This window comes from Lagopus leucura, unplaced genomic scaffold (assembly GCF_019238085.1).
Source record: "Lagopus leucura isolate 7727_CA_CO unplaced genomic scaffold, USGS_WTPT01 Super-Scaffold_100019, whole genome shotgun sequence".
Lineage (NCBI taxonomy): Eukaryota > Metazoa > Chordata > Aves > Galliformes > Phasianidae > Lagopus > Lagopus leucura.
Genome location: NW_024962273.1, coordinates 680075 through 694204, shown reverse-complemented (window position 1 = coordinate 694204; position 14130 = coordinate 680075).

Here is a 14130-nt window from a genome sequence, read left to right as displayed (position 1 = left end):
TAGGAACATCTGAAAGCACATCTGTCAGAATCTCCCTTTAATCCTCAGGAGAACACCACTTCTTTTGTCAGTTATCAGCATGATCTCGATCCGACACCCCCTGCCTTGGAATTCTGGAGTCACCCCCCATCTTTCAGCAGCAGCTAAGCACAGAATTAGCTCCAACAGCTGCTGGTGTCTGTGGCACAGCCTATTTCTGAGGGCTCAATGGAGACAGACACTCTGAAGCATGCCAGTACAGTGCTGAACAAAGGGAGCCATCCTCCCAAGCACCCACTGCTTCATCCTTACTGCTATTAGCAGCAAATGAGCAGAACTCCTGGCTGGAGCATTTACAAGGGCGGGGAATTCAAAACCAACATCCGAGGATCTCCAAATTCACCTGCCATCAATTTCAGGCCTGCCCACATTACCTGCAGCAGCTGCTTCTGTCCCTTCCATTTCCCATGCAGAAGGAAGTGAAGCACTAACACAGCCGTGGCCCGGCCCCAAAACAGGAGACGTTCCTCTCACAGGGATTTTAAAACATATTTTCACTGCATACAAGCAGTAAGAGTTTTGGTCAAATAAAGGAATCGGGTAAGGAAGCGCTCACAAGCAGGTCATGCCTGGATTCCTTCAAAACAAATGTTTCAGCCACCAAGCTCTTGTAGTGAGATGAAGGTGCCTCGTGTCTTTCTAATTGCTCCTCCCGTATCTGCCTCAGTAGCACCGTTTTTGTTAACGGATTACAATCAAATTTCTTCAATTTATTCCACATTCCTCAAAGTCTGCTAGTGTAAAGAATAACCCTTTTGAGCTACTGCCTTTCATGCAAACCCTCAGGTGGGTTCCAAATATGATTATATGATTACTAGACCCTACACATTCACTGGTTTCCATCATATCTATCATACTTGCTTCATTTCCTAAGAGAAAGGGCCTGATTCATTAAAAATTATATGCCCCATTTAAGCAGGTTTTCTGCATACTTTACTCGGGAAAAAAATGCCGAATGCCTTTTTTTCCCCCAGATAAAAGTATGTCTTTTTGGTGATTTATCATCCTCGCAGAGCTGGCAGAGAAGCGGCCGCCCCACGGAGCAGAGCTGCGCAAAGGGCAGCGCCCATAGCAAGGCCATGGTGATGGGCACTTCCAGCTGCCCAGCATGGCTTCAGACAGAACGAGGGCCACGTGCCCTCACTGCTTGCCATACTGCATCGTTGTGCATTTTTATTCGAGCTCTGTGACCCAGCTTGAATATCCCAGAACAGCGGAATTCACGCTAAGTTTCAGTTCAGTTTGGAAAGATGCCTGTCCAGGAGTCTGTGGGTCAGATGCAACCCACGGCCTACGGGGGGGATTTCTTTTGCAGAAGCACAGATTTTCATATTACTGTAATTTATCTGTCTTTATTACTTCAGAGATTTAAGTGATGGTTTGCTGTTAGCCGTGCCACAGTTAAGTAGAGGCACTTTTAATAATACCGGCAATGAAGTTCACTCCTGGGCGCAGAACGCAAACAAGGTTTCCAGCCCACCTGGAAGCCTCCACGTGGAGTTTGCACAGTGAGGCACCTTTGCATAACCTCTGTATGATGACAAATTTCAGAACTGAGAGGAAAAGAAGTATTTCCAACGTTTACCTCGCTAAACTGCTGCTGCTTTTTATTTCCTTTTTGGTCTGGGAGGGAAGCTATGGGGTGCGGACAGAGTGGTATGATACACAAAGGGGGAGATGTCTTTGAGTGAAGGTTGTTCTCTTACCAGCAAATTGCCGTTCTAGAGGTACTGAAGCTGAGCAGTGAGACCAATATCTCAGCAGATATTCCACCAGCACAGCAAGAAGCTCCCACTGACCACATGCTGAGCTGCTGTTGAAAGTATGGGAGACATGGAGCTGTGGAGTTCAGGGGAGAGAGGGCTCTGCAGTGAGTTTGTTCACGAGTCCTCTGCTGCGTTCATCCAACAAGATTCTGCACAGTTAATACATCTCAATGTATAATTCTAAGATTAAATTAAAAATTAAAAAGATTACCAAGCTGAGCAGAACGATCTACCTTTAAGATGATGCATTTTGTGCAGTCGTTACTTTCAGTCTCAGCTTCAGGAGACAGATGTTAATACACGAGAACACCGCTATTCTACACCACTCCTCACCATGAAAACTAACAAAAGCCAATGTTTTTACATCCAGTGCAAGGAACGTTTATCCTGTGACATGCTCTTACAGCATCTCTGTCTTTTATACCATAGAAACCACGGCTGAATCAGACAGTTCCACGGATGCTCTTGCAGAAGGCAGTTATTTGCTAACCTGTGCTAAGCATGCAGGAATAACAAAGGCCCTGCAGCCTCAGTCTCTGTGGACATCTGAATCTTACATGCATTAATTGCCTCTCAATTAGACAGTGCCCAGCAGAAATGCCAATGGAAATGCATTCTTACACAGCTGTGTGAGCCATTACCACGCAGGCATGTCTGGGATGTGGCTGAGCTAAAATTCAAGCTGTCCATATACCAATAGGGGATCGAGCTGTTCTTTGACTTTCATCTTTTAAGTTTTGTTCTGAACTCAGTGCCCGAGCTGTGCCATGAGGAGGGGGCAGTTATCACAGGGAATGCCTTTAGCTGCTGACCAAATGCTGCTTCACACCAAAGCTCATCCGGTCAGAAGCTCAGTTACTCAGAACTGTGCCACTTCAGCCATTATGTACCTGATTTTCAAAAGCAACCTATTCCACAGGCTGGCAAAAACCAAATGGTCACAACAAGCTTTTGCCTTGGCAAATGTAAAACTTTCCATCAACTCTAACAAAAGTGAAAAAAAAAAAAGACCATTTTCTATGGAATAGTTAGATAAATGGCACAGCAATCAAAGAGTTTGATGGACTAAGCAACAAACATTTGAAGCCGGGAACAAATGCCTCCAGCCACTACAAGCTCTCATTTCTGCATTCTAACAGCACACGTGGGTGGGGGTTTCAAGCAGTTTAACTGGATCCCATTTCATCAGAAATGCAGATGAAAGTTTTCACGAGTGCTTCTACCGAATTTCCCTCCTCTCTATTTAATATGCTCTTTCGGTGCACGTTTTCCACTTGTTTCACTACCCAGACTGCTGTCCCAACCAAAAGAGCAGCTGTAAGTTGCAAACACTTTGCAACCCCTCTCAGCACTCCTATCTGAGCTGCACTGTTGCGCTGAGCAGCTCGTAGTGCAGCCAGCACCTTGCTGATCAGCCACGTTTGATCTCGTTTTGTGCCATTCCGCACACACGGCTTTGCAATTTTGCATTTCAGTACTTTTAGATCACCAGAAGAGGCCACTTCGATACCCACTGCATCTCCCACCCCTGTGCTGAACGTGACATTGACATCCAGCCCAGCACACGGGGGAAGCGAGATTAAATTGTCGGGAGCAGTAACTGGGAGCGGAGCCTGTGACAGGGAATCAGATCCAGGAAGGCGGGGTGGGAGGGCCTGGGGAGCCCTGCGGATTGGAAGGCCTGATGGAGTTTGGGGGGACGCGCTCGGAATCCATCAGCCCGTGACATTTGAGGGAGCTGTATGTTTTGCTTGGGAACGGCGCAGACCCCAGTGAGTTGTATAATGGAATGCGTCTCCCCGATGTAATCAAAGTTGACCTAACAGATTTGTCTTTCCGGCCGTACAATCCACCAAAAATCTTTACTGTAAGGAAATCAGAACCAGATTCCAATGACAGAGAGAAAAATCACTTTTTAAAAACACAACGAGAAAGCAGCTCCTACCAATTACAGACACGGCAATGAAAACCACCTCAGGATGCCAGCAGCTCTCCTGCTCACTGCCCCCAAGGAACCCAGGACCTGTCAGCACTGCAGGCCCAGGGCTGATGAGCACAGCACAACACACCTGCAAGAGTCACAGCCCAGATTGTGCCCATGTGCCTACAGAACCAAAAGCACCTCCTGATGCAGCACCTGAGGAACCCATTGCTGAGCCTTCAGCACCTGCCTCCAGGTGACCCAAAAAGCCAGCAGGAATGGGAGCTCCTGATGCAGGGGGTGAAGCAGCCCAAATGGTGACTGACATGGGAGTGCAGGTGGAGCAAAGCTGTCACTGAGTTCCTCCATGCAGAAACATGGCACCTACTGATATTCATCAACACGTGTGAATGCTGATGGAGACCAACTGGTGGGTTTGAGCACAGTGAGGAGGTGCTGTATTTCAGCAGGGGTGACAGCAACAGTGGGTCACCTCCTCTGGTGCAGGTTTTGAAAAGCACAATGTGAAGGCTCTTGTTCACTGCTGGCAAGAACACATGGCTAATGGTGGTGACTATGTTAAAAAATGGTGGGGTTTAGTTGAGAATTTGCTCTATCAAATAGTGTTACCATGCTCATTGTATCTGTTGTAGTTTCCAAGGAAATAAATAGGAGGCATTACTTTTGGAGCAGCACACATACATGCATCCCAAGACAATTCCTCCTGACTCGGCGTGGCCCAGGTAAATCCAAAGGTTGGACATCGTGCAGCAAAAGAAGGCAATGACATTGCCTTCTACTGGGGCACAAGTGCTGTGGAGCAATAGAAGATAACAAAGAAGAAAAATCAGTTCACCCCTTCCAACAACCAGTGACTGCTCAAGAAGAGTGCAGTCTCTATTTTGAGAGATGCTACTCCCTTGGCTGCTAACCCTTACATGAAGGCGAGGAGGGGCAGATCCTGGCTCCATCCCTGCTGTCACTCAGGTGCACTGCTTGCATCTGAGCTCCCTGCGTTGGCCACAGCTTCTCACCCAGTTCTCAAGCACTGGATCAGGCTGTGACCTGGCAATTCCACTGCCTCTTCCTACAGATCTTTTCTGACTTGATTCCATGATTCTAAGAGCATGCAAAAGATTCCTGAAAAAAAAAGTGCCAATACTTAAGCAACTAAGAGCAAAAGTGGATGCAGAAATGCGAATGCATATTGACAACTAGCAGGGGAACCTAAATTAAAAGGCAGCCACAGCCAGGCTCACGGACATGCACAATGAGGCCAGTCAGATTATATTTGTTAAAACATGCTCTTCAATTAATTTTTCCCATCTTTACTGAATAACCTCCTTGATGAATCAATGCTTCTGGTAGCTAACCACTGACATCTGCATGAGCCAAAGCCGTTCTCTCAGTAGGAACGGCACTTCCCGGGCCCAGAAGGAGCAGCCCCTTCCCACGGCAGCTCAGCACCCCAGAGCAGCCCTGCTGCTTCCACCCGCCAGCAACCTGCACTAATTTAAACCAGCAATATGGATGATGACGCACGCGTCTATTTCCCCCGGTTGTGTTAGTTACCAAGATCCTCGCCGGGTATTAAATACGGAACGGGAACTGCCGAGGCCAAATTTTTATTTACAGATAGTTACATGACTAGTGAAAAATGTTAACGTTTCTAAAAGTGAGGCTTTCCTGTAAGCACCATCAATTTCCTTAAAATGTTTGCTGTGAAACCATTATCTCAGAGAAAAGCCAAACATAAGAGTACAGAGACAGAGAGGAGATATTTCTGCATCTATTTGAAGAAATCTCATCCATAAAGAAGCAAATTGCCATGGTAATTATCACCATCTTTCTTGTAATTGTAAGAATAACTGTACGTGGTTCATACATATGGACCCCTCTCATCCCGTTTGCTTTAATTCTCCCTAGAAAGAAATGATCTTTTATGGAGCAGAAGCATTAGATGTGTTCTGGCAAGCAGGAAGCGGCGGCTCACGGAGGTTCTCTGCCACAGAGCCCTGCCTGCAGGCTTGGAAGCATTCTGGTTGTGCTCTGAGCAGTGTGACCAGGGATGAAAGCACTGCAGCTTCCAGGAGCACCAACTCAACATCCAGTGATGAAGCAAAGACCCCTCTGCACATTTGCTTGGACAAAGAGTGACAGACAGCCTGCATCACAGCGGGGCTGGCTCACATCACATCTTCTCTCAGAGCTAATTGCTACAGAACAAGGTCTTTACCCAAACAATGAATTTAAATATCAGGAGGGTGCAGGTGGAGGCAGGTTTTGTTTTGGAGAGGGTTTAAGTGTGGCAAAGTGCCCTGTAGAGCTAAAACCCAGATCTGCATTATAAAGCTGTACATGGGTTAATGCTTAGTTCTGCTAGTCACTGTTCTGAACGTCCCAAGAGTGAGGGCACTCATACTCCTAGCCCAACTGGCCAGCAGAAGGAAGTGATCCAAGTCTCCTCAGTGATAATGCTTTGGTAATAACACCACCTCCACACCCAGCCCTCCAACATAGAGGCGATGCGCACAAGCAGCCTCATAGCTTCACTGTGCTTCAATAAAGCTGAAGTATTTATTCCCCAAATGTCCCCTGGACATTGGTAGGTACGAGCTGGACATATCTGGCAGCTGGGCTTCCTTCCTGCCCCACACCCAGCTGTGAGCATGGGCTGTAGGAGCCCAATCCTGACCTGCAGTCCAACCTCCATGCTTTACCTCATGGGCATCCTTCCCCAACTCCCTTCTATAATTTACTCATCTCTGCCTCCTCAAATTAAATCCTAGGCAAAAAATGTGCACTTAATTTGTGCTTAAAGACAGGGAATGAAGAACCACAACTGCCTTTAGGAGTTTGTACGGAGCCACACTAACGGCCTGACAAAGGGATGTGAGGGTATGGACAAGTCTTGCTTGCTTTCTAAGACAGAGCCATACATAATGCCACTTCATTATTTAAAGGCTACTCTTACACATTACAGACATATTTTCTGCAGGATGTTCTCTCTAACTAAATGAGATGGGTCCATTTGTGTTTCCAAACAGCACTAACTGGGATGGGGATTACCACAGGACATAAATTGTTAACAACAAATCCACACCGTGTCAATGGAGGACAAAGGGAGACCCAGAGTGCAGACGGAGGGCTGCCCCACCATGGGACCAGGGTGTTTGTATTCTTTAACTGCCTTAATCTACGGGTTTAATAAATTATTAGTTAATAAGCCCTTGGAACACAGAAAAATAGACTCCTAAACTCTATTTCAATCTACTGCCTACTGGTGCAAGTTCCCATTGGAGCCAGGGTCTGCCTGCATAAGGCTCAAGTGCACACCTTCAAATGGAACCAAGCACAGCCAGACAAACCCCAAAAAGACAAACTTCCCATTCCCAGCTGCAGCCCAGCCCCACTCTCATTGATGCTGGTTACCTGCAGGATGGGGTTGGCCCACTGCTTTGAGCTTCCTGTATAATAGGGAAAAAAATGACAGCATCTATCTTGCCAAATTAAGAAAAATATTTGCATGTAGATTGGAGACCATAACCCCAGCCATTGGTTAAACAAATGGAAACACTGAGAAACGCTGCAGCCAGCATCTGCTTTCTGCACCTTCCCTGTAGCTGCCCTGTTTTATATCAGAACTGGACTGGAAATTACAGAATACGAATATAACTGAGAGTCTCATTTTGTTACCTGTGTTGTTCAGTGAGGTAAAGGAGGTGGGCAGGCCATGTGTTTGCCAGCCAAAGAACTTCATTTCATTGCTTCAATCGTTCTAACACAACCACCACGCAGGGCTCTGGTCTGTGCCACAGCTGTACCTGTGCAGCCATTCCTTCTCAGGCCAAAAACCCCAAATCCCTGGAGTTGACCCAGGCTGGCAATAGGCAGAAGGAGCAGGCTGCTGTTCGGAGCAGGCTCTGACACACTGCAGCAGTGGGTAAACACAGTGACTGCAGGAGACGCATCCGTTTTTCCTCTCTAAATGCTTCCGAAGCCCTGGCTTCCAATGTTTTGGGGTCCTGGGGGCACACTTCATATATTGTTTTTAAAGCTTATTATAGACCCTGGGGAGGGAAACTTAGATCCAATACAGTTTGACAGGTAAAGGGCATGCTGAAGACTCCATAAGCATACCTGCTACAGGGGGAATGTGCTCACAGTGCAGAAAACCCTTTCCATGCCATGCAGAAGGACTCCTTGCTTGCAAGTTTTTTTCAAGCATTTCTTCCCACCCATGAGGAAAACGATACATAAAATAAGTGAGGTGATGAGCACTACTTCACTCCTTCTGTTCCTCGCTGTCACCTTGGTGCCACACAGGCCAGCTGCAGACACCACGAACCACAAAGCAACACTGCAATATCCTCTTCACATTTGAAATAAATTCTTTTGGACACAAAAAAATATACATAATCAACACACCTCACAGCAGCCCCAGGAAAGCCTAGAGAAGCACCAGCATTTCTAAGAGCCCTCCTGCAGCCAAAATGAAAGCTCACATCCCCACATGCAAAATTAAGAATTCTCAACAAAATTCATTGCTGCTCTCTCCAGGGCTGTGAGGCCAGCAGGCTGCAGCAGCTGCTGCAGGAATGAAAACGTGCTGCAGAGCGGCGCATCTCTTTTAGCCAAGTGAGACACTTACAGCTATGGCCTTGAGTACTTTGTAATTTCTACTTCTGCAACGCTGCCTGACAGTCCCACAGCCTTCTGCTCGCTCTCTGCACTGCCCATCTACACCCAATTTTTTCCCCATGTATTCAACAGCAAGCATTCTTTAACAGCAGAAGGCAGGATTTACCAAAAAGGGGAAATTCACTACAGGAGAAGCTGATGGAAATAATTTGGAGGTGTGATCTATGCTCTATACTAAGGCAGCAGGTGAGCCCACGGCCCTTCCAGCCCTCCTCTCCCAGCGCTGCAGGAAGAGCTGAGAAAAATCCCCTTCACTTCTGCTGCCAGCCCAACAGGTCACCCCAGCACTGAGCAAAACTCGGCCGGTGCTGAGGAGCACTGTGTGCTGCTCCAGGTCACCTGTCTCCACAGAAGTGATGTTTTGCACAGCTTTAACCCAGGAATAAAAAGGCTTTGGGGATATCTGATGGATTATTCCCACACTGCCATCTGGTAGGAATCTATCTCCTTTCCTTCAGAGCGTGCACATCTTCAGGCAATGAGGGGAAATGCCAAATGGTAAACATCAGTACAGACACTCCCCCAGAATCCAAAATTAAGCTATTGATGTCGTACCGTTCAAGGAACCGGATGGCTACTAACCACAATTTAACTAAGATCAAGTGTAAAATCTGTTTAATAATACCCGATACCTCCTCTATCTGGGAGATGATATCCTGCATTTGCAGGGCATTGACTCAATAATCTAATAGGTCTTTTCCAGCTCTGACTTCTATTAGCCTATGAGTTATAACAAAAGGACCATTAGGCAAACCATAATTGTGGAAACAGCCTTTGACACACGAGACTAACTGCTGCTATGGCACAGGAGAAAAAAACGAAATTAAAACATGGACCGACAATTGAAAGTAAAGCTTTCCCTTTACCCAAGTGTTACCTCCCTTGATTAAAATCAGGAAAAACCTTCAGGAAAGCAGAGAGAAGGCACTCTCCCTCCTTGCTCCACTTGGTAAAGAGCCCTGTTTGCACAGCACAATGCTGGTTTGTCACCAAACGAGGAACAGGGCACAGGGTTACTCCTCCTGCACAGGGAAAGCTCTGGTTCACACCTCATCTTCATGGATCAGTGCTCACAGATCAGAAACCCTCAGTGTGGGAGCTGCAGGCTGAAGCTGCCCCGTGCCCGGGTTGCTGCACGCCCTTTGCAAGTCTGTGCAATGCATCACGAGGCCAACATGCAGCATTTCTGCTCACCCAGCCCAGCATCCTGCTGCAGGGCCTCGCAGTGCCAGGCTGCACGGCACAGCTTTGGTTGCCATTGCTGAGACACAGCCATGAAATCACACAGCTGTACAACACCGCACTGTAGCTGTATGAACACTTGCATTTAAAAGCTCTGTTTTGCAAGGGGTTTGTGATTAGCTGTGTTTTCTGTGAGCTAGCGGCAGCCCGATCTGCATTAGTTCTCATTTAAATCAGATCCCAGGAAACACCCAAGCAAGGACTCTGATGGCTGAACAGAATCTGTGGGGAAAAACACAACCCTAGAGGTAGAGCCCATAGGGTAAAGGAGAAAGTGCCTCCAGCATGTGTTTATGGCAGCTTCCATCTCCCCTACAGCCACTGGCTGCAGTGTGCAGCTGCGGGGCCAGCCCAGACCCGGTGAGCTGCCAGAGGGGTAGCGAGCAGCAGCACTGACTGCAGCCCAAACACAGCCACCGTGTGCCAGCAGGTTGCTCCACCTGCACAGAGCAGGACCCGACACACACACAGGAGCAGAAGCCCTGGCTGTTCCATTCCTCTCCACTTCCAATCCCCTTTCCCATTTTCCTACGATCCCTGCAGTAGATGGCAGTAGAAGGAGGAGCTGCTGAAGCTCAGCAGTTCCCAGAGCCCAGCAGGATTCCACATCCAAACACATCTCCTCCTGCATTCCCATGTGCTGCTTTAGTGATTCCACCTGCAATGGCGATTGAATTTGACAACACTGTTGCTCCTGAAGCAAGAAGAACCAACAATTCCTATCCCAATTCCACATTGGTCTGGAACGAAAACACCGCAGTGTTCAGCCTAACTAAACATTTGCTCACCTTCTATGGGAATCGTGGATGTGAGGATAAAAACACTGCATGATTTCTTGCTGAAACTGCAGCACCACTGCATATGTTCTTAGGGAACACACATCCTCTGTTGGCCACAGGAGACCAACCCAAAATTCCCCCATTTCCAGAACAGGGCTTCTGCCTACCAAACCTGCAACCTTCTTCTCTGCAGTGCAGAAACACGTGGCAGATATCTGCAGTTAACTGCAGCCAGCAACCATCCTTCCCTATTGCCTCCAGTACCACAGAGCTGCATGCCACCGTCTCACATCTGTTTGTAGTTCTGCTACAACACAGATCTGAAATAAAAGTATTGCAGTAAGTACGTATTTCTCATTCGTAACCGTATTGCTCGCTTACAAACGATTATGGAAGTAATGTGAGCACATGAAATTGATTTGTTTTTGTTGGAAATAAAGTAAAAATTTTAGTTCCTGGAGTTCTATAAGCTTCATTTGAAATTACCACAAAAACTGAACGTGTAAAGGTTTTGCAGGAGCAGAGACATCAGTATACGACTCAAAATTAATTTGCAGTAGACATAACCGTGCTTTATTACCCCTGCCTGTGCCCTCAGTTGTGCAGTAGATTACCCTTGCCAAAAATCTCATAAATACATGGCTTGGGGTTTCTATTCCTCAGGAGTCTCTGCCACTGTCTGTAAGGATGATGGTAGGATGCCATGCTCATCAGTACTGCTGTGTGCCTGGGTGCTGCAGAGCACAGCAGAGCACAGCAGAGCACAGCAGAGCACAGCAGAGCACAGCAGAGCACAGCACACAGGGTGGTGCTGGAGGGTGGTGAGCAGCAGGTGGGGATTGCACTCCCAGCACTGGGAGCACCCTGCAGGGGTTGTCCCATTTCACACTGGGACACAGACAGATGTTAATGCAGTGCCCAGGCCTCTGCTTTCACAACACACCTAATTGTGATGTAGGGAAATGCTGCGATTTGAAAACGAAGGTCTCAAATCTGGTGTAATAACAACAGGTACAAACCCCATGGAACGCATTCAGAGGAGCACTGAGTCCTGCCCTGTGGGCTTAGCACACCCCCATCCTCACATTGGATTTGTGCTATTACTTACAACAAGCAAAGGTGTCAAAACAACAGCTCCTAAACCACTAGAAACGCTCTGAACCCAAATTCCCCAACAACTCAGTCGCCGCTCCGGCTGCTTAAAGAGGATTTTTAGAGATGGCTCAGCAGAACGCAGAGATTGCAGGCAGCCCTGCTGCTCCCTGCCCCACAAAGCCAACCCCGACCGGCAGCGCTCAGCCCGGGGGGGGGCACGCAGCAGCCAGGCTGGGCCAAATGGCAGCGCCCTGCAGGCAGCAGCGCGGAGCAGAGCGCCGTGAAGCACAGCAAAGTGACAGCGCTGCCCGCGGGGCCGCTCACCTGCCCTGCACCTGCGGGGCCGCGGCTGTCAGCCCCTGCCAGCACAGAGCAGAGACAAAGCGGGGAAATATCTGGGACAAAAAATGTCAGCCCTCGCAGACTCGGGAATGGGCTGCAGGAGAATAACATTTAGAAGGGATCCTAAAGAATTAACCGCGGCAGCATTAAAACGGAGCTATCACTGCGCCGAAGGCACTGAGCTGCTGTGTAAGTTGGGCAGACCTGCCTTGCATCTGCCCAGGAGATGCCGTACAGCAAAGGAATCGAGTTTGCACCTTTCCTTTCAAAATGCTGCCGAAGGTACAGCGTTGCAGAGCCGTGCAGTGCCTGCCACATGCACACAGCCTGCACACACACACCCTGCTGCACTTGCTGCACGCACACGGACACAGCCCGCAGAGCACTGCGGCTCAGCCGAGGGATGGATCCATCCACGTTTTGTTTGATAAATGTCACAGCTGCTCTCTGCCTCCCAGCTCAGCGCCGAGCACAGCCCAGCTGCAATGGGGATCCCAGCTTTGACCTGAGAGGTGCGCTCAGACCTCCCCAGTGGTGCACACACACAGCCCAAAGGCAGAACGTGCTGACACACCTCTCTCAGTGCTCATGAAGGACTGGATGGTGCAGAGAGCACGGGATGCACCACAGCTATTTAATGAAGAAAGGCACCCAGTGCAGGCCTAACACTTCTCACTGCACACACAAGAATGCTACCAACCCCCAGTGACAGAAAGGAACCCGGGCACACTCAGGATGAAGGCACAGTGAGAACTTTCTGCCATTCATTTTACAGCTGCGTTACGGCCACTTTCATTGCTGGTAATTCTGACTGGTGATTGAAGTGTGCCAAGTAGGTCACGTGCGACATTAAAATGATGGAATAATTAAAATTGTAAATTGATGTGCCTGTTAAAAAAAAAAAAAAAAAAAAAAAAAGCTAAGAAAAATTAGCTAATATGATTTGGTGTTTCTTAACATGAGCAAATCCGTATGTTGTCAGTGAGACACGCAGCAAGCACAAGGCAGCAGCACGGCGGCCAGCACTGCAAACAGAGCTGCTCTATGAAAGCTGTTCCCTCACCAGATGTGCAGTGCTGCGATTTGGGGCATCAGCACAGCATGCACCTATCAGCACTGCCTGCAGAGAAGGGCTGCAGTGCAGTCCCCACAGCACAGCTGCACCCAGAGGTGATGGGAGCGCTCCAGCATCAACCCTGCTCTGTGCCAACACACCGCCCTGTTGTTCCGAGAGCCACTCCATCCTCAGAGAGGAGCAGGGGGGCACAATGCTCAGTGCCCAAACCACCCGACTGGTTCTCTGAGTCCTTTCAGCGCAGAGAAAGGCCCGCGTTTACCAACAGGAGTGGCTTTCAGAGCACTGCATGCATAGAGATGCTGACGAAACTCAGAAACAACCCAAGCACGAGGCCTACCCAACAACTGTGCTGTTTACATTTGTTTTAATGTCAATCGCTGCGGAGTTTGGCACATTTGCTGTCCTGCAGAAAACAGAGCCTTAAAGTCAGGCACCACCCTGCTGAAGTGAGCCCTGCTGCCTTGCTGCCGCTGCACCCAACCCAAGGCATTTATCGCACATCTACGCGAAGCCCCAGCTCTGCAGAAATCCCTGCCTTCCGATTTCACAGCTCCGTACGCCAGATGTGTCCCTTTGGAAAGGGAACACAAATCACCTGTTTCATCAAAATGAGCTCTTCTGATTAGAGTTACCTCCCATTAAAATGCAATAATCGCATTATTTGCCCTGGCGCCCACTTTGAAAGCGAAACCCAAAGCCGTGCTGCCCAGCACACCCCCAGCCTGGGGGGGCATTTACTGCTGCAGCTGGGGAGGGGAGGCAGGAGGAGATCAGAAGAACAGAGAAAGAGCACACAGTATAGAAAATGTCAAACATGTCAAAACATTCATGAATACCAACATCTCCCTCCTCACCACAGCCAGCCATAAAGGTTACTTAGGGCTAACGTTTCAGCAAATGCAGATTATGCAGCAGTGGGTTCACTAATACAGCAGAAATCACCTCCAGGTGCATCCAAGGTGCGCTACGCACACGGCCAGTGCGGGGACTTCTGCTACCAAAGAGAAGTCAGGGGGCTAAAATCACACGGAGCAGCTCCCCAGCTCTGACTTCCCCAGACATAAATTCCTGCTGGCTGTTCCCTACGCCTGTGACATATGCGATGAGGATAATTAGGTAAAGGGCTAAGAAAGCAAGTGTTGCTGATTGCATTCCAAAACTAATAAA